This window comes from Balaenoptera borealis, assembly GCF_965194805.1.
Source record: "Balaenoptera borealis genome assembly, chromosome: 1".
NCBI classification, from domain to species: Eukaryota; Metazoa; Chordata; class Mammalia; order Artiodactyla; family Balaenopteridae; genus Balaenoptera; species Balaenoptera borealis.
Window position 1 is genome coordinate 105,389,131 of NC_138860.1, and position 26,064 is coordinate 105,415,194.

A 26,064-nucleotide genomic window follows, 5' to 3' on the forward strand; every position below is an offset into this window, starting at 1 on the left:
AGTCCAAGGCACTGCTTCAAAGTGTTACTAAGAATCACTTGGTACATTTACAAAACCTAAAGAATCAACTTAATTTATCAATTTTGAGACAAGAGCTACTACAGGGCAAGGGTAAACTTACTCATCATGGTTTGCCAGTACCTCTCACAAATTAGACACTGAATGTAAGAAGGAGCATGGCTGACTGAAGACCCACACATAATGGAAGAAAAGCTGCGCCGTGGTCAATCTGCACTTTCCCATAGGCATAAAATCAATGGCCAGATGATCAAAAGCAGTGGTTCTCAATTAGGGGTGATTTTGCCCCCCCAGGAGACATTTGACATTATCTGGGGTCATTTTGGGGGTCACAAATGACAAGGGGGCTGTCACCTAGAGGGTAGAGGCTAGGGATGCTGCCAAACAACCTATAATGCACTGCTCAGCTCCACACAACAAAAATTTATCTGGCCCAAAATATCAATAGTGCTAAGGTTGAGAAACCCCTCTAATATTCAGAAGTAAACTGAATATTAATGACAACATTAGACAGTCATTCAGAGCCAAACCCACCAAACACTGCCTCGTTTAAATAAAAAAGTTTCGTTATACAGTTGAGTACATATTTTCCAAAAATGAAAAGCTAACGAAATGGAAATGTGGAAGTAAAGTGAAAAGCCTTCCATTTTCTCTCAGCTAATAGACAATTTTTCATATATCTTTGTTTATCACCACATGTGATATTTAGGAACTGTGGTTGAACATAAGTTACAATGGAATGCTAACACATAAGACATTTCATTTCTACTAGAAAATATGCTGACTTCTGTTAGTGAGACATCGAAAAAGGTCAAACATGGAAGGGCTAGATTTGTACTCAATATTGGCATGAGAATACTGAAATAGGAAAGGTAAAGACGATAATGATAATGAAGATAGTTAACATCTTTTGAGTGCTTTCAATTTGCCAGGTACTATACTAAGCACTTTCCATGTGTTTTCATGTAATTGGTAAGTTCTATCAATTTCAGAAATTAAGTGTTCCAATAAGAACATTATTTGCTCATTTATACAAAATTGTATTATAATTTCTCTTGTACATATTCCTCCCCTCCTCTAGACTGAGATCTTCTGGAGGACATGTTCTCTTGTCTTATTCATCACTGTGTTCCCAAAGACCTAGCACCTTATCACAAAATAGTGCATTCATTAGAAGTTTGTTACATGAAGAAGGGTATCACTGCTCAATAAAACAGCTTCTTTCTCTTCATGGACTAATATTTACAAAATACTCTCATATACATGTTTGTCTATAACATACCACTCTGAGAAAGGTAAATAAAGAAGTTTCTGCCCTCTGAGTTTCTGTATTATAGGGAATAAGGGAGAATAGAAAAGAAGGTCATATTCCCTCCCTCTAAATGTCACAATCAAAAATAATATATAGATTATTATTGTAACCAAGCAATATTGGCAATAGTATAGGTCTGACCAAACTGAATGGAGATTATATGCTCTCAGAGTATGGACTGGGTGAGTAAACATAAAATATAACACCTTCCAACTTCTTTCAACACAAACGATTTCTGTGTTTGTTTTCTTTTCTTTTTTTTTAAATTTATTTAATTAATTTATTTTTGGCTGCTTTGGGTCTTCGTTGCTGCGTGCGGGCTTTCTCTAGTGGCCATGAGCGGGGGCTACTTTTTGTTGCGGTGCGCGGGCTTCTCATTGCAGTGACTTCTCTTGTTGCAGAACACAGGCTCTAGGCACGCGGTCTCGGTAGTTGTGGCGTCCGAGCTTACTTGCTCCATGGCATGTGGGATCTTCCCGGACCAGGGCTCGAACCCATGTCCCCTGCATTGGCAGGCAGATTCTTAACTACTGCGCCACCAGGGAAATCCCTGTGTTTGTTTTCTTAGATGAGAAAAAAAGTCCTCCGGGATAGTCTCTGGTCACTTTGAGTTAGTCTCCAGCAGCCGATCCCTTCTCAGTCTGCTACCCAGTGAGTGGAAAGACCCCAAAGTGGGCTGCCAGAGAGCTGCAACACATGCAAAGCACTTGTAGTCCTTCTTGTTTTCTTATTTTTCCTGTTTTCGTTGGCAGAATTTTTCCCCTGCCCAAAGCAGAGCTGCAAATGAAAGCAGCTGCCCAAAGTGGAAGAAATTCAAAGACCAGGGAAGAAAGAGAGAGGAGGTAGGGTCAAATGAGGAAAACAACTGAGGACAACAAGAAGACTCTTGGCAACTCTGCCTTGTACAAAAGTCTAAACAGAAAAACATACCAGGGGACAGATGGACAGGTAACAGCCATGGCAAAGTGATGCACCCATAGGCTTTCAAGTGACAATAACGAGTATTACATTTTTACACTGATTCACAAACTTTTCATGCCAGAAGTATTTCTATGTATTTTCCTCTGAACTCCTGGTGTTTACTCTTTGGGTTCCTGTCATATATTCATTCGTGTTTCTGAATCATGCCACAGATGAAAATCTATTTGAAATTATTGTATAAATTTCTTTTTTTGGTTTTATAACTTAAAGGTTATCAAGGAAATATAGGTATGTTTATTTTGGAATCTGAATTCAATAAGTACATTTAGAGAAATTAGTGTATATTCTAGCATTTATTATTTTAACTACAAGGTTTAGTGCTTTATTAGATATTAAAATTTAATCTTGAAATTATTATAAAGGGATTATTGTTAAAATATTGTAAATACTTTATTTTGAGGAAGAACTTAAAAGAAGTAAAATACATACAACTTATGGGACATTTCAGAATGTATTTTTAAAGTAGATTTAAAGAATATATAAATATCTCGCTGTATCTTAGGATTTTTGGAAGACTTTTATGTTGTAAATTAATTTTATATACTTATAATTCAATGCCAAATGTATATGAATTCTAGCATGCTGGAATTCCAAACAGATTGGAAAAAATGATGGAGTGCACAGATTCTGGGAAGCAACTTGTCTGAATATATTTGCAAGCTCAAGTATCTACATTTTTAGCACAAAAACTCTTCTATTTCTCCTTTAAAGAATATATTTACAAGAAAGAACAACTGTGAAATAAGATGTACAAATATTTAATCTATGTAGAAATTTCAGGAACGTAACTGTAGAACAGTAAACACTTTTTACAGACTGACTGCCAAATCTAGAAGCCTTTTCTTTCAGTCAACACTTTCCCACCATCGTGAGAACCATTTCTCATTAACAACCAAATTGTTTTCAGATGCTGTGCTATAAGGCGTTTCCTTAGAAACCACTTGGTAAAAGACTGTGGCTTTCTTCCATAGAAATCTCAGCAGTGAAAAGGCAGATTTTCTGGCATAAATCAAACCCAATTTCTAGGGTTCACTAAACCCTTTCTCCTCAAAATAATGTTCTGTGACTTGATCTTAGCAGTTTATAGTACATGCAGGAGAGCTGGTGTGAACCAGTTTTAAATGAATTTTATTCCACTTCTTTTGTCATTCAATAGAAATCACTCCCAGGGCTTGTTATACCTTGATGAAGGTTTGACTGCACAACTACTGAACAAAATAGTACATTTTACTGTATGGCAAAATCTGATATTTCTTCCCCGCTAAGATTGCCCAGGTGAATTAATCTTTGTATTTTTAGGATAATATTATCTGTTCTGATTTCAGAGTTGTTCTTACAAGTATAATTTTTAAAAAAGAAATTGGGCAACAAAGTTTTTTGTACTAAAAATGTAACTATTTCAACTGGCTAATATGCATATAGACTGATAATGTTTTAGGAAGTTTCTAGATGCATACAAATTCATAAGAAATACACCATAAAGAAGCATGTGTATAAATAATTATGTCTCAAGTGTGGACTTGGCAGAGTACTTTAAATGGAAATCTAAAATTATTACTGGGATAGAATTATGCTTTTCCACATCTTCATACCTTTTACACACATTGTTCTCTTTGCCAGCAATGTGCACCTGCCTCCCAAACAAATCTTATTCCTTCTTCAGACGCTGCTCAACCACCTCCTCATCTAGTCATTCATTGATCCATTCAATAAACTTTTACTGAGCACCCATAATTTGCTTGATACTGTACTAGAGGCAGACAATGTCCTATCCTCATGAAGTTGATGGTTGACTGTAAATCATTTCTCCTTCCCTGACTTCCTCAAACAGAACTAAATACTTCCTTCTTAGTGCTACCATTATTTATCAATCAGATACTTGTTAAGTATCTAACAAGCACCTACTAAGTACTAGGCACTTGCCATATCATAGTACAATTATTTATTTGTGAGTCTGCTTCACCTATTTGACTGTGAGCTCTTTAAGGAAAGAGCCTTTATACATCTTTGTTCCCAACTAACACAATTCCTGGAATACAGTAGGTACAAAGTAAATGCTTGCTGAATAAATAACTGAAGTAAACAAAAATATTCTAGCTAACAGAACAGGCTTTCTGCTATTTGAAACTCTCTATAACATACCGTGGGTTTACAAAAGTATTGGCCCTGATTTGCTAAAAACTTCAGCCAAACATTTTTAGATGTGAAAGATAAAAATCTGAGAAATGGTCAATAATAATAAGCTTATAGCATGATCCATTTAAGTTCAAAAAATAATTCAAAATGGAAATTGGTCTACTTAATTTGGTAACACAAGTCTTGTGGTAATTTGGTTTGAGGGTACTTGAATTGAAAATGCAACCTTTTGCTTCCGAAGGTATCTCACTGGTAATAAATGCCCCAACACCTACTTTAACCTGTAAAACGCTGTAAGATCTGCCGCCCTGCCCCCAGCTCTCTGACCTCATCTCCTGCCTCTCTCCCCTTTCTCTCCCTGCTTCTACCAGACTAACCTCCTTGCTATTCCTTGAATATCCAAGCAATTCTGCCTTGGACCTTGGTACCTGTCCACTCTGCCTGGACAGTTCTTCCTCAGATACCTTCAAGGCAGACTCTCTCCTTCCTTCAGGTCCCTGCTCAAATGTTACCTTTTCAGTGAGCCTTTCCTTGACACCTTATCTCAAACAGCAGGCCCACACCCTCTACTCCCAATCACTCCCTAACTTCTTTACCCTGTTTTAAATTATTCAGAGTACTTATCACAATCTGACATATTGTGCATTTACTTGTTTCTCTTTTTCTTTTGGTCTGTCACCCTACTAGACTCTAAACTCGATAGCCTAGGTATTTTTACTATATCCTTAGTAATGAGAAATATGCCTCACATATAAAAGACACCCTATAAATGTTTGTTGAATGAGTGGATTTGATCAACCTGTCAATAACTGCATCTTCAGCATTTACTCTATATACTATACTTGCTGATGACTGTGGACTACAAATATGGTAATAGAAACCCCCTAAATTTGTGGATTCAAAATTTACTATTTCGATTATCTGATACGCACCCTGAGACTGATTCAGAAGCCCAAACCCACCTAGTATAACTACTGCTGCATTTTTTGTCCCCTCAGATCTTCTTGCCTCCCAATCACTACAATAGAAAAGGCAGTTTTGTGAACATCAACAGAATTCTAAGCATTTCATAAATGTCTGCATGAAAATGGGGATGGAAGTAGAGATATGATCCCTTCCCTAAGGTAGTTTTAACCTAGTTGGGGACCTCAAAGTGAGAGTACCATTTCCTCTATAGAGAAATTCTTGTGAGAAAGTCTCAAGCATAGATAATTATTTCTAAGTGAAAAAAAAGAGCTTTAAATTAGGAAACTCATTTCATTGACTATTGAGGGATATTTTCATTTTATAAAATCATTTATGGAAAGGAATCAGTGGTTGTAGTGTGTTTAGTCTGTCATCAAATGCAAGAAAAGACCAATTATTATAAGGTTGTCAAGAAAAAGAATATAAAAAATTTGAAGACATTTAAGACTCATTTAAAAAATTCAGTTGCCCACATGCTCTAAATAAAAGCATCTAGTCATCTTCTTTCTTTCCCTACTTCTGACAAATACACAATGCATCTCAAAATTCCCTGTGCAATATTGATGTATTAAGTTAGAAATAACCAGTTCTCTGATTTGAGTTTGTATCAGACATTATCTTATACTGTAATCTCATAGATATGTAATAAAAACGTCTAACGGCTTGCTTAAGTTTATGATAAAAATAAAATTAAGCATATTCTATTAATTAATTAATTCTTCCAGTTATTAAGCTACTCCTTCCCTGTTATATCCAGTTATTGCCTTAATTCTACTGATTTTTCCAACATTTTTTTCATAGCATTTAACCCCCCAAACATACACATACAGGCATGCATATATATCCATGCGCATGCATGCATGTGCACAAACATGCACATATACACATAAAAGAAAAAAAAATTCTTGGTCAAAACCTACTTTTCAGCATTATCTATGACATCATATAAACCTGTCACTTAAACCATTTGGCTTCCTTTCCTGGTCCCTGAATTTTTTTAAGTGGCAGGGTGTTCTAATTTGTAAACCTAGTATTGCTTTTAATTTGAAACTGACTTGGCATTCTCACTCAGTACACACTAATATACTTTGAGAACTCAGTTCTTATATATATCTATATATATAATATCTTTTAATTCTCAACGTTTTAAGACTGTTAAACGTGGATTAAGCTGCAGATACGTTGAGACTTCAACAACAAGGGCTAGAGGAATAGGAGAGGTCTGGACCACACTGGTGGTAGGATGACCAATTTATCCTGCCTCAGCTGGGATTTTCCCAGTTTAGCACTGCAATTCCCATGTCCCAGTAATCCCCTCAGTCCTAGGAAAACCAAGACAGGCAAACTTCATGGGTGACAGGCTAAAGGAAACTGAACTAACAAGAGCCTGATCTCTTAGGGCAGTCTAGTGAGCTACTTACTTCCAAAGGAATGGTAAATAAGGTGTGGCCCTGAGAATAGTCAGGGCCAATGAAATCTAATTTAGTTGGTGATAGAGAATGGGCAATGCCTGTAGACAGTAGTAAGAACTGGAGTCCAATAATCCGGACTTGGGTTAATGTGGCCTTACGGAGTATTTATAGAGCACAGGATACAAAACCTGTGGTAGGAAAGCTGCTTAGGCTCCATACTGATGGTAGTGCAGTGCTTTCTGACCTCCTGGGAATGAGTTTGCTGGTAAAGAGTTTTCAATTATATCTGTGAATTACAATGGAAGACAGACATGGATGAAATTAAGACTCAAATGGGCCCAGGTTTATATAGCTAGGAAGAAACACAGCTAAATTTTAAACCTAGATCTTTCTGACTCCAGGTCTGTTGCTCAAGCATTTAAGTAAAGGTTATGATAAAATTTTATTCATAGAAATCCATTCTCTTGTAGTAGTTGTGTCCATGTCATTTCCCGCTTCCCAGACTGATAAATTCTATGAGGTTGTAATGGCCATTCTTTATTTATCTTTGTATCTCTTAATTAGCAAAATACTCATAAGAGAATAAACTTTTGATAAATGTTGTTGAATTAAATAAAATTAAAGGAGACTTGCATATTCCTACCTTGTTACCTTTACACTTATTGGGTATTTTTGCTTGCCCAATGGAATGCCCTTCTTCAAATTCTATTCAACCTTCAAAGCCCAGCTTAAGTTTTAGAATCTTTACCTGAGGTCATAAGGATCTCTCCCTTCTCTGAACTCCACCTCAGCATTTTATCTTTTCATGCATTTAAATCTTATTTTTCTCAAAGGTATCAGCAGATCTTGTGAATCCTTCTATTATGCTTACAACAGACAGTCAATTTCAGTTACTTGAAATCCAGAAGCAAAAGACTGCCAATTAGTCTGTATTCTTAGTCAACAATTCAAAACAGGAATGAACATTCAAAACAGGAAAAGAATTCTAAACTTCCTAACAGCAGCCAGACATTACCATAGTCTGGGTGTTGCTACTTAGTGCACAAAAAAAATGCCTTTTTCCTTTATGAGGCACTTAACTCAACCATATCTAAAACATGGAGATTTGGACTTCCCTGGTGGCGCAGTGGTTAAGAATCTGCCTGCCAACGCAGGAGACATGGGTTCAAGCCCTGGTCCGGGAAGATCTCATATGCTGCAGAGTAACAAAGCCTGTGTGCCACAACTACTGAGCCTGCGCTGTAGAGCCCAGGAGCCCCAACTGCCAAAGCCCATGTGCCCCAACTACTGAAGCCCATGTGCCTAGAACCCGTTCTCCACAAGAAGAGAAGCCACCGCAGTGAGAAGGCTGTGCACTGCAACGAAGAGTAGCCCCTGCTCACCGCAACTAGAAAAAGCCCACGCACAGCAGCAAAGACCCAACGCAGCCAAAAATAAATAAATTAAATTAATTAATTAAAATAAATAAATAAATAAAACACGGAGACTGTCAGCATATGGATGAAGTTTTTTTTTTCAAAAAGAAGAAAGCATTTCTTTACAAAAAGAAATTCTCAGCATTTTCCAGAAGAGAAAAATATTAATAAACAGTTCATATAAATACAGTTAAAGATAGAATACTTACAATAAAAACTAATAAAAGCTCAATTACTTTTGGGGAGCTACAGTGCAGCAAACCTTGTTATGAAAATTAAGTTTATAGCCTCATTATTTCTAAGTGATGTATTGGGGCAAACAGATGAGACAACAAACATATAAGAACTACACCACTTACTAAAAGTATAAAAGTAAAAACAAATGACTACTTTCTACTTTTGAATCAAGATATTTGCTTATTTGTTTTTGTTTTGCAATCGTGAAGATTATGTATTGCAAAAAAAGGCTGGATTTTTTTCTCAATTCAAATCTTTAGTAAATCCATTTTTTTTTCTACAGGAGTGGGGAAACTTAGTACGTAACTGATTTTTGTCAGCATCAGATAGCTGTGAAAAAGAATCACACCAAAAACATGTTCCTGATTCCCATTTTTAGTGCCAAAAGAAGAAGAATTTTTTTCCAGTTCAAGATTATAGTTCTGAATGCTAATTCCAAAACCTTACAGTCTGTATATAATACAGAATGATCATGCATTTAAAAAACTGATGGTAGGGGTGGAGTCAAGATGGTGTACTAGGAGGATGCGGAATTCACATCTCCTCACAACTAGGGCACCTACCAGACACCAGTGGTGGACCACAGACACCTAAGGGGACGGGAGGAGCCCCCAGCAACCAGGTAGGACGTGGGGTGTAGCGGGGAGTGAGGGGGAGGAGAAATGGAGGCAGGACCAGACTGGTGCCCCAAGGGGCAGCTGGGGGAGGGAAAGATTTCCCACGCCTGAAGGGGGAAACTGGGGAACCATTGGGAGAGCAGAGGATCAAAAGGGAGCATGGTTTCCCCTTCCCACTTGCACCCCCAGGAACCTGTTGAGATTCCCGGGCCTGATCCTCTGCCCATCTAGGCCCCCTCCAGCCACACGGGTCCTGAGGGAGTGGGAGGGAGGGTAGGGGGAGCGAAAGTAAAGGCTGGACCTCTGGGATCGGCACCCCTGAGGGGCGGCTGGGGGAGGGGAGGAGTTCCTACACCCAGCGGGACCCACCCATGGTTAAGGGTCCAGCGGCAATGGGGGAGACCCTGGGGGAGACAGTGGGGGAGGGGCATGAAGGAATGGAAGGGAATGCGGCCAGTGCTTTCCCCATCCACTCAGGCACAAGGGAGCCTCTTGGGCTCCCAGGCTTAATCCTCTGCATTTAGAGCCTCCCTCCTGCAGTGCAGAGCCCAAGCCACACCCCTACACCCCCACCCAGGGCGCTACCTCTACACTCAGAGACCCCCTATGAGACCCCCTCCAACATGCTGGGCCTAAACCCCACCCACACACCCTCACTCAGGGCCCTACCTCCAAACTCTGGAACTCCACGCTCCAGAGGCCCTCCTTTCCACGTGCTGCCACTTCCCTTCTGCACAGATCCTAAGCAGAGGCCCCGCCCCACGCTCAAAAGTCACCCCCCACCCACCTAGGTCCTGTCCTACCCTAAACCCCACCCCTGCCTAAGTTCCACCCCCGCCTACACTCCTCCCCCTTAGCGAGGGCTTTTTATTTTTTTATTTTTTATTTTTTTCCTTTTCTTTTTTCCTCTTTTAGATTGGGGTTCTGTTTAACCTTATTGATTCATTGTTGTTGATACTTTCATTTTTTTATTTCATAATAAATCTTTTATTATTCTAATTTTATTTTATTCTTTATACGTTGTTAGTGATCTCTCCTTATGATTTGTCCCTGCCCCCCCCTTTTTTTTTTCTTTTTTCTGTTCTGGTTTTATTTTACCTTGTTGCAGTTGTTTCAATTATAGTTTCATTTTTCCTAATATATTTTTTATCTTTCTAGTTTTATTTTGTTTTTTATTCTTTCATATTTTACTGCTCCTTTTTTGCTTTCTTTATTCCTTTTTTTTTTTTTTTTTAACCACACCATGAAACTAGCAGGATCTTGGTTCCCAGGCCAGAGATTGGGCCCAAGCTCCTGTGGTGGGAGCTCTGAGTCCAAACTGCTGGACTAACAGAGAACCACAGACCCCAGGAAATATCAGCTGAAGTGAGGCCTCCTAGAGGTCCTCATCTCATCACCAAGACCCATCTCTATCCAACTGCTTTCAAACTCCAGTGCTGGATGTCTCAGGACAAACAACCAGTAAGACAGGAATACAGCACCACCATCAAAAAAAAAAAAAAATGAAATGACAAAAAAATTTCTTACAGACGAATGAGCAAGGTAAAAACCTACAAGACTAAATAAATGAAGATGAAATAGGCAACTTACCTGAAAAAGAATTCAGAGTAATGATAGTAAAGATGATCCAAAATCTCGGAAACAGAATGGAGAAAACATAAGAAACATTTAACAAGGATCTAGAAGAACTAAAGAGCAAACAAATAGTGATGAACAACACAATTACTGAAATTAAAAATAGTCTAGAAGGAATCAATAACAGAATAACTGAGGCAAAAGGACAGATAAGTGAGCTGGTAGATAAAATGGTGGAAAAAACTGCCAGGGAGCAGAATAAATTAAAAAGAATGCAAAGAATTGAGGACAGTCTCAGAGACCTGTGGGACACATTCAATGCACCAACATTCGAGTTATAAGGGTCCCAGAAGAAGAAGAGAAAAAGAAAGGGTCTGAGAAATATTTGAAGAGATTATAGTTGAAAACTTCCATAATATGGGAAAGGAAATAGTCAATCAAGTCCAGGAAACACAGAGAGTCCCATACAGGATAAACCTAAGGAGAAACTTGCCGAGACACATAGTAATCAAATTGGCAAAAAATAAACAAAAAGAAAAATTATTGAAAGCAGCAAGGGGAAAACAACAAATAACATACAAGGGAACTCCCATAAGGTTAACAGCTGATTTCTCAGCAGAAACTCTACAAGCCAGAAGGGAGTGGCATGATATACTTAAAGTGATGAAAGGGAAGAACCTACAACCAAGATTACTCTATCCAGCAAGGATCTCATTCAGATTCGATGGAGAAATTAAAACCTGTACAGAGGAACATAAGTTAAGAGAATTCAGCACCACCAAACCAGCTTTACAACAAGTGCTAAAGAAACTTCTCTAGGCAGGAAACACAAGAGAAGGAAAACACCTACAATAACAAACCCAAAACAATTAAGAAAATGGTAATAGGAACATACATATCAATAATTACTTTAAATGTAAATGGATTAAAAGTTCCAACCAAAAGACACAGACTGGCTGAATGGATACAAAAACAAGACCCATACATATGCTGTCTACAAGAGACCACTTCAGACCTAGGGACACATACAGACTGAAAGTGAGGGGATGGAAAAAGATATTCCATGCAAATGGAAATCAAAAGAAAGCTGGAGTAGCAATTCTCATATCAGATAAAATAGACTTTAAGGTAAAGACTATTAAAGAGACAAAGACACTACATAATTATCAAGGGATCAATCCAAGAAGAAGATATAACAATTGTGAATACTTATGCACCCAACATAGGAGCACCTCAATACATAAGGCAAATGCTAACAGCCATAATAGGGGAAATTGACAGTAACACAATAATAGTAAGGGACTTTAACACCCATTTTCACCAATAGACAGATCATCCAAAATGAAAAGAAATAAGGAAACACAAGCTTTAAATGACACATTAAACAAGATAGACTTAGTTGATATTTATAGGACATTCCATCAAAAACCACAGAATACACTTTCTTTTCAAGTGCTCATGGAACATTCTCCAGGATAGACCATATCTTGGATCACAAATCAAGCCTTGGTAAATTTAAGAAAATTGAAATCATATCAGTATCTTTTCCAACCACAATATTATGAGACAAGATATCAATTACAGGGAAAAACCTGTAAAAAATACAAACACATGGAGACTAAACAATATGCTACTAAATAACCAAGAGATCACTGGAGCAATCAAAGAGGAAATCAAAAAATACCTAGAAACAAATGACAATGAAACCACAACGACCCAAAACCTGTGGGATGCAACAAAAACAGTTCTAAGAGGGAAGTTTATAGCAATACAATCCTACCTCAAGAAACAAGAAACATCTCAAATAAACAACCTAACCTTACACCTAAAGCAATTAGAGAAAGAAGAACAAAAAAAACCTCCAAAGTTAGCAGAAGGAAAGAAATCTTAAAGATCAGATCAGAAATAAATGAAAAAGAAATGAAGGAAACAATAGCCAAGATCAATAAAACTAAAAGCTGGTTCTTTGAGAAGATAAACAAAATTGATAAACCATTAGCCAGACTCATCAAGGAAAAAAGGGAGAAGACTCAAACCAATAGAATTCGAAATGAAAAAGGAGAAGTAACAACTGACACTGCAGAAATACAAAGGATCATGAGAGATTACTACAAGCAAATATATGCCAATAAAATGGACAACCACGAAGAAATGGACAAATTCTTAGAAAAGCACAACCTTCCGTGACTAAACCAGGAAGAAATAGAAAATATAAACAGACCAATCACAAACATTGATATTGAAACTGTGATATAAAATCTTCCAACAAACAAAAGCTCAGGGCCAGATGGCTTCACAGGTGAATTCTATCAAACATTTAGAGAAGAGCTAACACCTATCTTGCTCAAAATCTTCCAAAATATAGCAGAAGGAGGAACACTCCCAAACCCATTCTACAAGGACACCATCACTGTGATACCAAAACCAGACAAAGATGTCACAAAAAAGAAAACTACAGCCAATATCTCTGATGAACATAGATGCAAAAATCCTCAATAAATACTAGCAAACAGAATCCAACAGCACATTAAAAGGATCATACACCATGATCAAGTGGGGTTTATCCCAGGAATGCAAGGATTCTTCAATATTCACAAATCAATCAATGTGATACACCATATTAATAAATTGAAGAAGAAAAACCATATGATAATTTCAAGAGATATAGAAAAAGCTTTTGACAAAATTCAACACCTATTTGTGATAAAAAACTCTCCAGAAAGTAAGGCATAGAGGGAACCTACCTCAACATAATAAAGGCCATATATGACAAACCCACAGCAAACATCCTTCTCAATGGTGAAAAACTGAAACCATTTTCACTAAGATCAGGAACAAGACAAGGTGCCCACTCTCACCACTATTATTCAACATAGTTTTGGAAGTCCTAGCCATGGCAATCAGAGAAGAAAAAGAAATAAAAGGAATCCAAATCAGAAAAGAAGAAGTAAAACTGTCACTGTTTGCAGATGACATGATACTATACATAGAGAATCCTAAAGATGCTACCAGAAAACTACTAGAGCTAATCAATGAATTTGATAGAGTAGCAGGATACAAAATTAACACACAGAAATCTCTTGTATTCCTATACACTAACAACGAAAAATCTGAAGAGAAATTAAGGAACCACTCCCAATTACCACTGCAACAAAAAAAGTAAAATACCTATGAATAAACCTATCTAAGGAGACTAAAGGCCTGTATGCAGAAAACTATAAGACACTGATGAAAGAAATTAAAGATGATACCAACAGATGGAGAGATATACTATGATCTTGGATTGGAAGAATCAACATTGTGAAAATGACTATATTACCCAAAGCAATCTACAGATTCAGTACAATCCCTATCAAACTACCAATGGCATTTTTCACAGAACTAGAACAAAAAATTTCACAATTTGTATGGAAACACAAAAGACCCCGAATAACCAAAACAATCTTGAGAAAGAAAAACGGAGCTGGAGGAATCAGGCTCCCAGACTTCAGACTATACTACAAAGCTATAGTAATCAAGACAGTATGGTACTGGCACAAAAACAGACATATAGATCAATGGAACAGGATAGAAAGCACAGAGATAAACCCACACACATATGGTCACCTTATCTTTGACAAAAGAGGCAAGAGTATACAATGGAGAAAAGACAGCCTCTTTAATAAGTGGTGCTGGGAAAACTGGACAGCTACATGTTAAAGAAAGAAATTAGAACACTTCCTAACAGCACACACAAAAATAAACTCAAAATGGATTAAAGACCTAAATGTAAGGGCAGACACTATAAAACTCATAGAGGAAAACATAGGCAGAACACTCTATGACATAAGTCACAGCAAGATCCTTTTTGACCCACCTCCTAGAGAAATGGAAATAAAAACAAAAATAAACAAATGGGACCTAAAGAAACTTAAAAGCTTTTGCACAGCAAAGGAAACCATAAAAAAGACAAAAAGACAACCTTCAGAATGGGAGAAAATATTTGCAAATGGAGCAACTGACAAAGGATTAATCTCCAAAATATACAAGCAGCTCATGCAGCTCATATCAAAAAAACAAACAACCCAATCCAAAAATGGGCAGAAGACCTAAATAGACATTTCTCCATAGAAGATATACAGATTGCCAACAAACACATGAAAAGATGCTCAACATCACTAATCGTTAGAGAAATGCAAATCAAAACTACAGTGAGATATCACCTCACACCAGTCAGAATGGCCATCGTCAAGAAATCTACAAACAATAAATGCTGGAGAGGGTGTGGAGAAAAGGGAACCCTCTTGCACTGTTGGCGGGAATGTAAATTGGTACAGCCACTATGGAGAACAGTATGGAGTTTCCTTAAAAAACTAAAAATAGGACTACCATATCACCCAGCAATCCCACTACTGGGCATATACCCTGAACAAACCATAATTCAAAAAGTGTCATGTACCACAATGTTCATGGCAGAACTATTTGCAATAACCAGGACATGGAAGCTACCTAGGTGTCCATCGACAGATGAATGGATAAAGAAGATGTGGCACATATATACAATGGAATATTACTCAGCCATAAAAAGAAAGGAAATTGAGTTATTTGTAGTGAGGTAGATGGACCTAGAGTCTGTCATACAGAGTGAAGTAGGTCAGAAAGAGAAAAACAGATACCATATGCTAACACATATATATGGAATCTAAAAAAAAAAAAAAGGTTCTGATGAACCTAGGGGCAGGACAGAAATAAAGACACAGATGTAAGGAATGGACTTGAGGACCCAGGGAGGGGAAAGGGTAAGCTGGGATGAAGTGAGAGAGTAGCATTGACATATATGCAATACCAAATGTAAAATAGATAGCTAGAGGGAAGCAGCTGCATGACACAGGGAGATCAGCTCGGTGCTTGGCGAGCACCCAGAGTGGTGGGATAAGGAGGTGGGAGGGAGATGCAAGAGGGATGGGATAAGGGAATATACGTATGCATATAGCTGATTCAGTTTGTTATACAGCAGAAACTAACACAACACTGTAAAGCAATTATACTCCAATAAAGATGTTAAAAAAAAAAACTGATGGTAAAATCAGAGGCAAAATTCCTGTGAAGCTAAGGGAACACAAGTTCCTTAGCTACATGCATATTAGAATCCAGCTAAGAGGAGGTTGCGTTAGGGATATATTAACTTGAATTTGGTGGGATAGGATTACATGGTCTGCAGTGTTTTATGTATAAGTAAATTATAACTAGTCAAGGAAGTTCAAGACTAGCTTCCAGCAATACTCTTATCACCCTGTGTATAATAAGGTCATCCATAATCATGACACAAAGATGGAGGTCCAAAGGTCATATTATGATATGAATGTGTCTTATGTTGACTGTATTGGAAGTATTTAGCTAAGTCAAGAAGAAATTTGACAGAGGTTTTCTCAAATTTGAACAACAATCTTAAAAATTTAGAAGACATTATTAACAAGTTTAATAATGAGTTGTAAACTTAAAAAAAAAAAAAAGCTCTCCTTCTATCAATATTTAAAAAAATACGACTTCTAATTCCACTCATGAAAGATTACATCCAAAGGGTATTGTCCTCCCACTGTAAACAACTAGAAAACCAGAAAAATATATTTAGGTAATTTTATAATTTTCAGGTATTGCACAAAAGACGGTGAAGAACTGTGATCTCTGAAAAAAAAGGGTCATGAATTAGTAGTGAAGCTAAATTAGTTCCAAAATAAAGCCGCACAATAACAAAGCTTAAAGGCAAACCTTGAAAGGATAAAATGGATGTAATTAACTGCACACCAGAACAAACCCAACACTCTTTAAAGAATGCAACAAAATCCAGCAACCAACAATAAAATCCAGTGCCCAACAGTAAAATTCACAAGGTCTAGCATCCAGTCAAAATTTATCGGGTGCAAAGGTGTGAGAATTTATAACCCATAACCAGTAAAAAATTAAGCAATTAGAAGCGTACCTAGAAACATAGCATGGACCTACACCAAGGAATTGGATTACTGGAAATGGTAAATATGTGAACAAATGCAAAAGATACATTTTCTCATTTTTAATCTCTTTAAAAGATAATTATTTGTCTGTTTATATTACTTATAATATAAAATCTAATAAAATATATAGAATTGGGGCTTCCCTGGTGGCACAGTGGTTAAGAATCTGCCTGCCAATGCAGGGGACAGGGGTTCGAGCCCTGATCCGGGAAGATACCACATGCCACGGAGCAACTAAGCCTGTGCACCACAACTACTCAGCCTGTGCTCTAGAGCCTGTGAGCCACAACAACTGAAGCCCACGAGCCTAGAGCCCGTGCTCTGCAGGAAGAGAAGCCACCGCAATGAGAAGCCCGTGCACGGCTACAAAGAGTAGCCCCCACTCGCCACAACTAGAGAAAGCCCACGCACAACAATGAAGACCCAATGCAGCCAAAAATAAAAGAATAAATATAAATAAATTTATAAAAAATATATATAGAGAGAGAATTAAAATGTATGACAATAAGTACAAAGGATAGGGAGGAATATTATTATGTTATTTGAATGCAGACTGTGATGTAAAGATATGTACTGAAAAACCTAGCGCAGCTACTAAAAAAATAAAACCAGCCAATTGGTAGGGATAAAATCCCCAATTAATAATTATTTTAAGGCAGGAAAAGAGAGAAAAAGGGGGAAATATAAAAAGAGGTAAATATAAAACAAATAGTAAGATGGTAGACATATACCAAATAGTATCAGTACTAATATTAATTGTAATGGTCTAAACACTATAATTTAAAACAGAGATGTCAGATTAGATTTAAAAGGCAAGATTCAACTGTATACTGTCTATAAGAAATCCACCTTAAATACACAGAGAGGTAGGTTAAAAGTAAAAGGATGGAAAAATATATACCCTGTAAGCCCTACTCAAAAGAAGGGTGAATGCTTATTGGCAGACAGGCTTGTGAGACCTCCTGCTTTAAGTCTGTGGCCTGCCACTTACTTTGATGACATAGTAATCTAGTATAAAGCACTAGTGAAATCATAGGCTATAGGAACCCCTTCTCCCCCTCTCACCTCCATCTCCCTGGGTCTGAAGGTACTTCAGAGAAAACTTGTAGCCTTGAGTTGAATGGATTTTGTCTTTCAAATAGGCTGGAAATATGGTGATATCTCTTTGCTTGCATTTATTTGCTGTTTGGTGATTCTAGCAGTTATTCCTGGTTACTCCCTTGATTTTCTCCTTTACACAGCATGGCCCCTGAAAAGAATTAGATGAATCTTTCCCAAGGAGAGAGGAAGAGAGAGGACTGAGGCCTTACATCTTGAACTATTCTAGAGGGTTGGGGGAAAATTTTGTCAACCTGAACCAAAATGACTTTGTTGAACCTGAAGAATAGAAAATAACATTAAAAGACAATTAAATGTGGCACTAGTTGCTCTTCAAAAAAGAAAGGTGGAATAACTATATTAATATCAGTTAAAGTAAGAACAAATAAGATTTAAGAACAAGGAAAACACCAGAGCTAAAGAGATATATTTCACAATAACAAAGAGTCAATTGTTCAGGAAGATATAACAGTCTTAATGTGTAGGTATCTAAGAGCTTCAAAATACATCAAGCTAAAAAATTAATAGAAATGGGGGGGAAATATACAAATTTCAGTTATAGTTAGATATTCTAACAAATCTTCCTAGCAAATGAACAAACAAAACAAAACCTTCAGTGTGCAGAAAGACCTAAACAACATTATCAACCAACTTGACCTAATTGACATATATAGAACACTCTACCTAACAACAGAGGATTATCCATTCTTTTCAAGAGCCAATGGAACTTCATCAAGAAAGAACATATTCTGGGCCAGAAAACAAGTCTCAATGAATTTTAAAAGAATGAAATGAAATAGAGTATTTTCTCTAACTGCAATTTAATCTATTGATTAAACTAGAAATTAATAACAGAAGATATCTTTGGAAAAAGATCCTTAAGTATTTGGAAGTTAAACAAAACACTTCTAAATAATTATGGGTCATAGAATAAATCCTGAAAAAAAACAGTATATTTTGCACTGAATAAAATGGAAACATCAAAACCTTGTTGGACATTGCTAAAGCAGCACTTAGATGGAAATTTATAGCATTAAATGTTATATTAAGAAAGAAGAAAGCTCTAAAATTAATGACCTATGCATATAACTGAAGAAACCAAGAAAAGAGGAACAGATGAAAGCCAAAGAAAGCAGAAGAAAGGAAATAAAATGATGGCTTAAATAAGTAAAAGAGAAAATGAACAAACAAAACAAGATAAAATCAATAAAAGCAAATGCTTTGAAAAGATAAATCAAATTAATAAACTTAAAATTAGAACAAACTAGAAAAAAAAAGACACACATGACCAATATCAGAAAGAAAAAAAGAGGTGTAATTACAGACCTTACACACATTTCTAGATTTCTCTATTTCATTATTCTGGTCACTGTAGTTCAAGGTCATAGTACTGTTGTGCTTTCTCTCTTGCTCACAGCAATCAGTCAATCACCAAGTCCAATCTGCAATGTTTTCCTCATCTGTTCAGTTTTTCCCCCTATCAAAATCACTTGAGTTTTAGATTTTATTATCCCACAAGGAGGAAGCACTCTACTTTAACTTGTCTCCATGCTTCTAGACTATTATCCTAAAATCCCTCCATGCATTAATTAATTCATTTATTTACCCAAATAAGTATTATGCAGCACTCTCCATGTATCAAATAATGAACTTCATTGAGGATACATGGTTCCTGTTATCAAAGATGTCAGTCTAGTGAAGGAGACTGATATTTACATAAATGAGTACAATGCAGATAATAAGTAAACTGCAGATATGTATAAAGTTTAATAAGATAAACACAGAAGATGTAATGAACCCTATCTAGGAGAGGAGGACATACAAGGCTTCAGAGAGGTCATGATGTTTAAGCTGTATCTTAAGGAACAAGTAATTCTCAGGCAAAGGGAATAACATAGATAAAGATACAAACCACATAAAAAGCTTGGTATGATGTTCAAAGAATGATGAATAGTGGGTATGGTGTGGCTGGAGTGTAGGATTTGTAGGGCACTGTGGCAGAAGGTAAGGGTAGATAGGTGGAAAGAGCCAAAGTACAAGAATTTGTATGTTATGATTAAAAGTTCAAACTTGGTTCTATAAGTACTAGGAAACCATTTTTAAAAAATTACAGTGACATGATCAAATGTGTATTTTAAAAAAGAACAGCTGATGAATATGGAAAGAAACTAGAGATGGAAAAAGACTAAAGAATGTGAGACAAGTTGGGCACTTTCTACAGTGGTCTAAGCAAGGAGATGATACAGGCAGCAAGAATGAAGAAGAGTCAGATTTAAAAGATATTTTTGAAATAGCAGCACTTGGTAACAGAGTGCTGTCAATGCCAGGGGTAAAAGAAGTCAAAGATGACACCTAGGGGCTTCCCTGGTGGCACAGTGGTTGAGAATCTGCCTGCCAGTGCAGGGGACACGGGTTCGAGCCCTGGTCTGGGAAGATCCCACATGCCATGGAGCAACTAAGCCTGTGCGCCACAGCTACTGAGCCTGCGCTCTGGATCCCACGAGCCACAGCTATTGAGCCCGCATGCCACAACTACTGATGCCTGTGCACCTAGAGCCCATGCTCCACAAGAGAAGCCACCACAATGAGAAGCTCTCACACTGCAACAAAGAGTAGCCCCTGCTCACCACAACTAGAGAAAACCTGCACACAGCAACAAAGACCCAATGCAGCCAAAAATAAATTAATTAAATAAATGAATTTAAAAAAGATAATTATATACATATAAAAAAAAGATGACACCTAGGTTTCTGGTTTGGCCAAATGGAAATATGTACTGGAGCCATTAACATAGAAATAAGCATAAAAGGAGACAAAAATTACGGGAAAAGAGCCTAGTTTTGAACATGTTGAGACAGGTACCTTTGTATATCCATAGGGAGTTATCTAATAGCCGTCAAATATAGATCTTTAAGTACTATCATCCTTCCTAAAACATGCTTTAATTGTCACTCCCTGTCTTAGAACTTTCCCATGGCTTCCCACTACGTGCAGGACTAAGTCCAGATGTTTATCTTGGTACTGAAACTTCTCCACAATCTGGATCTAACACATCCTGTAAGTCTTTACTTCCACTACTCTTGTATTGCCTGTTATAGTCATTCTCAAAATATGATATTTGCACCAGCAGCAGCAACGGCCCCTATGAACTTGTTAGAAATGAAATTTCACAGGTACCACCTGGAGACCTATAAAAACAGGAATCAGAAACTTTGGAGGTGAGATCCAGCAATCTGTGTTTTAATAAGCCCTCCAGGTAATTCCAATGCATGATCAAGTTTAAGAACTACTGACATGTATAAACTTTAAAATCCAACAAAAATGGACTACTTGCCATTCACCCAAGATGCTCCCCTCTTGTCTCTGACTTATGCCATAATCATTAAAAGACTTGCATCAGCAGAGCAAGTGTCCAAAGACAATAGCTTATTATAACTGATGACCCACATCACTAACTTTGCTAAAAGGTACCGATTTTCACATTTATATAATCATTTAGTATTCCTAAGAGGATTACATTTGTTAAGTATTACTTAGAACAGTTTTCTGAAAAACTATGTCAGTGAAATCTACATAATACCACATACAAACAAGTCATAGGCATAAAACATATCTTCTTAAAGATGCATATGTACCTAGTCAAAGAAATGACAGTACAAAGGATTCATATGGTCTCTATGAAAGCAGCTGACAGCCTAAGCAGCTCATTTTGGTTAGAAAATATAAGAGTGACTTCCCTCTAGCTCATACTTAGAGCAAATGCCTGAAATGGTTCCAGCCTAAGCATAGATCAAAGAGCTTCTTTTCTTTCCTCTCTTCTTAATTTCACTGGAATTTGAAAATGACAACTTTTCTTCTCACTGGGTTGTTTTAAAAAGAATAAGACAGTTTATGAGTCTCAAACTGCCCTTTCCAGAAACTGGGAGCAGAGCAAATGCACTGACTCACAGGCAGACCATCTGGGTTCGAAGCCCAGTGGCATCACTTACTAGGTGGGTATTCTTAGGTGACTTAACGTCTGAGTGTCTATTTCCTCATCTTTAAAATGGTGATTTTAAGAATTCAATAAGTGTAGTTTCAGTCCAACATGGTGACATAGGAGACCCCTGAACTCACCTCCTCCCACAGATACACCAAATCTACAGCCACACGTGGAGCAATTCTCTCTTAGAGAAATCCAGATATCTGCTGAGTGACTCCTACATACTGAGTGAATGAGAAAATATCCACATAACAATGGGTAGGAAAGACTGAGAAACACTCTTGCCATAAAATACACCCCTGGAACAATGCCATACAGTAGGAGGGATCTCACAACTCCCAGCTTGTCCCTGAGAAGTGAAGGGTTTGGACTCATCATCTAGTGCCCCAACTTTTAAGATTTCCACTTGAGGAAAGGGTCTCCCAAAAAACCCTAGCTCTGAAAGCCAATTAGACTTATGTGCATGAGACCCACATGGCTATAGCAAAGAAAGAAACAGTTCTTTTTATCATATTTTACCTTATTTTTTTTAAACATCTTTATTGAAGTATAATTGCCTTACAATGGTGTGTTAGCTTCTGCTTTATAACAAAGTAAATCAGTTATACATATACAATATCTTCCCATATCTCTTCCCTCTTGCATCTCCCTCCCTCCCACCCTCCCCATCCCACCCCTCTAGGTGGTCACAAAGCACCGAGCTGATCTCCCTGTGCTATGCGGCTGCTTCCCACTAGCTATCTATTTTACATTTGGTAGTGTATATATGTCCATGACACTCTCTCACCCTGTCACATCTCACCCCACCCCCTCCCCATATCCTCAAGTCCATTCTCTAGTAGGTCTGTGTCTTTATTCCCGTCTTGCCACTAGGTTCTTCATGGCCTTTTTTTTTTTTTTTTCCTTAGATTCCTTATATATGTGTTAGCATACTGTATTTGTTTTTCTCTTTCTGACTTACTTCACTCTGTATGACAGACTCTAACTCCATCCACCTCATTACAAATACCTCCATTTCATTTCTTTTTATGGCTGACTAATATTCCATTGTATATATGTGCCACATCTTCTTTATCCATTCATCTGTCGATGGACATTTAGGTTGCTTCCATGTCCTGGCTATTGTAAATAGAGCTGCAATGAACATTTTGGTACATGACTCTTTTTGAATTATGGTTTTCTCAGGGTATATGCCCAGTAGTGGGATTGCTGGGTCGTATGGTAGTTCTATTTGTAGTTTTTTAAGGAACCTCCATACTGTTCTCCATAGTGGCTGTATCAATTTACATTCCCACCAACAGTGCAAGAGAGTTCCCTTTCCTCCACACCCTCTCCAGCATTTATTGTTTCTAGATTTTTTGATGATGGCCATTCTGACCGGTGTGAGATGATATCTCATTGTAGTTTTGATTTGCATTTCTCTAATGATTAATGATGTTGAGCATTCTTTCATGTGTCTGTAGGCCATCTGTATATCTTCTTTGGAGAAATGTCTATTTAGGTCTTCTGCCCATTTTTGGATTGGGTTGTTCGTTTTTTTGTTATTGAGCTGCATGAGCTGCTTGTAAATCTTGGAGATTAATCCTTTGTCAGTTGCTTCATTTGCAAATATTTTCTCCCATTCTGATGGTTGTCTTTTGGTCTTGTTTATGGTTTCCTTTGCTGTGCAAAAGCTTTTAAGTTTCATTAGGTCCCATTTGTTTATTTGTGTTCTTATTTCCATTTCTCTGGGAGCTGGGTCAAAAAGAATCTTGCTGTGATGTATGTCATAGAGTGTTCTGCCTATGTTTTCCTCTAAGAGTTTGATAGTGTCTGGTCTTACACTTAGGTCTTTAATCCATTTTGAGTTTATTTTTGTGCATGGTGTCAGGGAGTGTTCTAATTTCATACTTCTACATGTACCTGTCCAATTTTCCCAGCACCACTTATTGAAGAGACTGTCTTTTCTCCACTGTATATGCTTGCCTCCTTTATCAAAGATAAGGTGACCATATGTGTGTGGGTTTATCTCTGGGCTTTCTATCCTGTTCCATTGATCTATATTTCTGTTTTTGTGCCAGTACCAAACTGTCTTGATTACTGTAGCTTTGTAATATAGTCTGAAGTCAGGGAGCCTGATTCCCCCAGCTCCATTTTTCGTTCTCAAGATTGCTTTGGCTATTCGGGGTCTTTTGTGTTGCCATACAAATTGTGAAATTTTTTGTTCTAGTTCTGTGAAAAATGCCAGTGGTAGTTTGATAGGGATTGCATTGAATCGGTAGATTGCTTTGGGTAGTAGAGTCATTTTCACAATGTTGATTTTTCCAATCCAGGAACATGGTATATCTTTCCATCTATTTGTATCATCTTTAATTTCTTTCATCAGTGTCTTATAATTTTCTGCATACAGGTCTTTTGTCTCCTTAGGTAGGTTTATTCCTAGATATTTTATTCTTTTTGTTGCAATGGTAAACGGGAGTGTTTTATTAATTTCATTTTCAGATTTTTCGTCATTAGTGTATAGAAATGCAAGAGATTTCTGTGCATTAATTTTGTATCCTGCTACTTTACCAAATTTGTTGATTAGCTCTAGTAGTTTTCTGGTAGCATCTTTAGGATTCTCTATGTATAGTATCATGTCATCTGGAAACAGTGACAGCTTTACTTCTTCTTTTCCGATTTGGATTCCTTTTATTTCTTTGTCTTCTCTGATTGCTGTGGCTAACACTTCCAAAACTATGTTGAATAATAGTGGTGAGAGTGGGCAACCTTGTCTTGTTCCTGATCTTAGTGGAAATGGTTTCAGTTTTTCACCATTGAGGACAATGTTGGCTGTGGGTTTGTCATATATGGCCTTTATTATGTTGAGGAAATTTCCCTCTATGCCTACTTTCTGCAGGGCTTTTATCATAAATGGGTGTTGAATTTTGTCGAAAGCTTTCTCTGCATCTATTGAGATGATCATATGGTTTTTCTCCTTCAATTTGTTAATATGGTGTATCACATTGATTGACTTACGTATATTGAAGAATCCTTGCATTCCTGGGATAAACCCCACTTGATCATGGTGTATGATCCTTTTAATGTGCTGTTGGATTCTGTTTGCTAGTATTTTGTTGAGGATTTTTGCATCTATGTTCATCAGTGATATTGGCCTGTAGTTTTCTTTCTTTGTGACATCTTTGTCTGGTTTTGGTATCAGGGTGATGGTGGCCTCGTAGAATGAGTTAGGGAGTGTTCCTCCCTCTGCAATATTTTGGAAGAGTTTGAGAAGGATAGGTGTTAGCTCTTCTCTAAATGTTTGATAGAATTCACCTGTGAAGCCATCTGATCCTGGGCTTTTGTTTGTTGGAAGGTTTTTAATCACAGTTTCAATTTCAGTGCTTGTGATTGGTCTGTTCATATTTTCTATTTCCTCCTGGTTCAGTCTCGGCAGTTTGTGCATTTCTAAGAATCTGTCCATTTCTTCCAGGTTGTCCATTTTATTGGCGTAGAGTTGCTTGTAGTAATCTCTCACGATCTTTTGTATTTCTGCAGTGTCAGTGGTTACTTCTCCTTTTTCATTTCTAATTCTATTGATTTGAGTCTTCTCCCTTTTTCTCTTGATGAGTCTGGCTAATGGTTTATCAATTTTGTTTATCTTCTCAAAGAACCAGCTTTTAGTTTCATTGATTTTTGCTATTGTTTCCTTCATTTCTTTTTCATTTATTTCTGACCTGATCTTTATGATTTCTTTCCTTCTGCTAACTTTGGGGGTTTTTTGTTCTTCTTTCTCTAATTGCTTTAGATGCAAGGTTAGGTTGTTTATTCGAGATGTTTCCTGTTTCTTGAGGTAGGCTTGTATTGCTTTAAACTTCCCTCTTAGAACTGCTTTTGCTGCATCCCATAGGTTTTGGGTCCTCGTGTCTCCATTGTCATTTGTTTCTAGGTATTTTTTGATTTCCCCTTTGATTTCTTCGGTGATCACTTCGTTATTAAGTAGTGTATTGTGTAGCTTCCATGTGTTTGTATTTTTTACAGATCTTTTCCTGTAATTGATATGTAGTCTCATAGCGTTGTGGTCGGAAAAGATACTTGATACGATTTCAATTTTCTTAAATTTACCAAGGCTTGATTTGTGACCCAAGATATGATCTATCCTGGAGAATGTTCCATGAGCACTTGAGAAAAATGTGTATTCTGTTGTTTTTGGGTAGAATGTCCTATAAATATCAATTAAGTCCATCTTGTTTAATGTATCATTTAAAGCTTGTGTTTCCTTATTTATTTTCATTTTGGATGATCTGTCCATTGGTGAAAGTGGGGTGTCAAAGTCCCCTACTCTGATTGTGTTACTGTCGATTTCC

At 37.2% G+C, this 26,064-nt stretch overlaps 2 long non-coding RNA genes across 2 annotated transcripts in view; both read left to right on the forward strand.

Annotated features, from left to right (window-relative positions):
- Nucleotides 1-26,064, forward strand: part of LOC309626564 — a 240,657-nt gene that overhangs the window by 79,417 nt on the left and 135,176 nt on the right. The window lies entirely within an intron of this gene.
- The window catches only part of LOC309626537, a 124,206-nt gene continuing 118,503 nt past the window's right edge, over nucleotides 20,362-26,064 (forward strand). Inside the window, exon 1 of the long non-coding RNA XR_014243254.1 lies at nucleotides 20,362-22,587. This is a non-coding gene — a long non-coding RNA (uncharacterized lncRNA). The remainder of the gene's footprint in view (nucleotides 22,588-26,064) is intronic.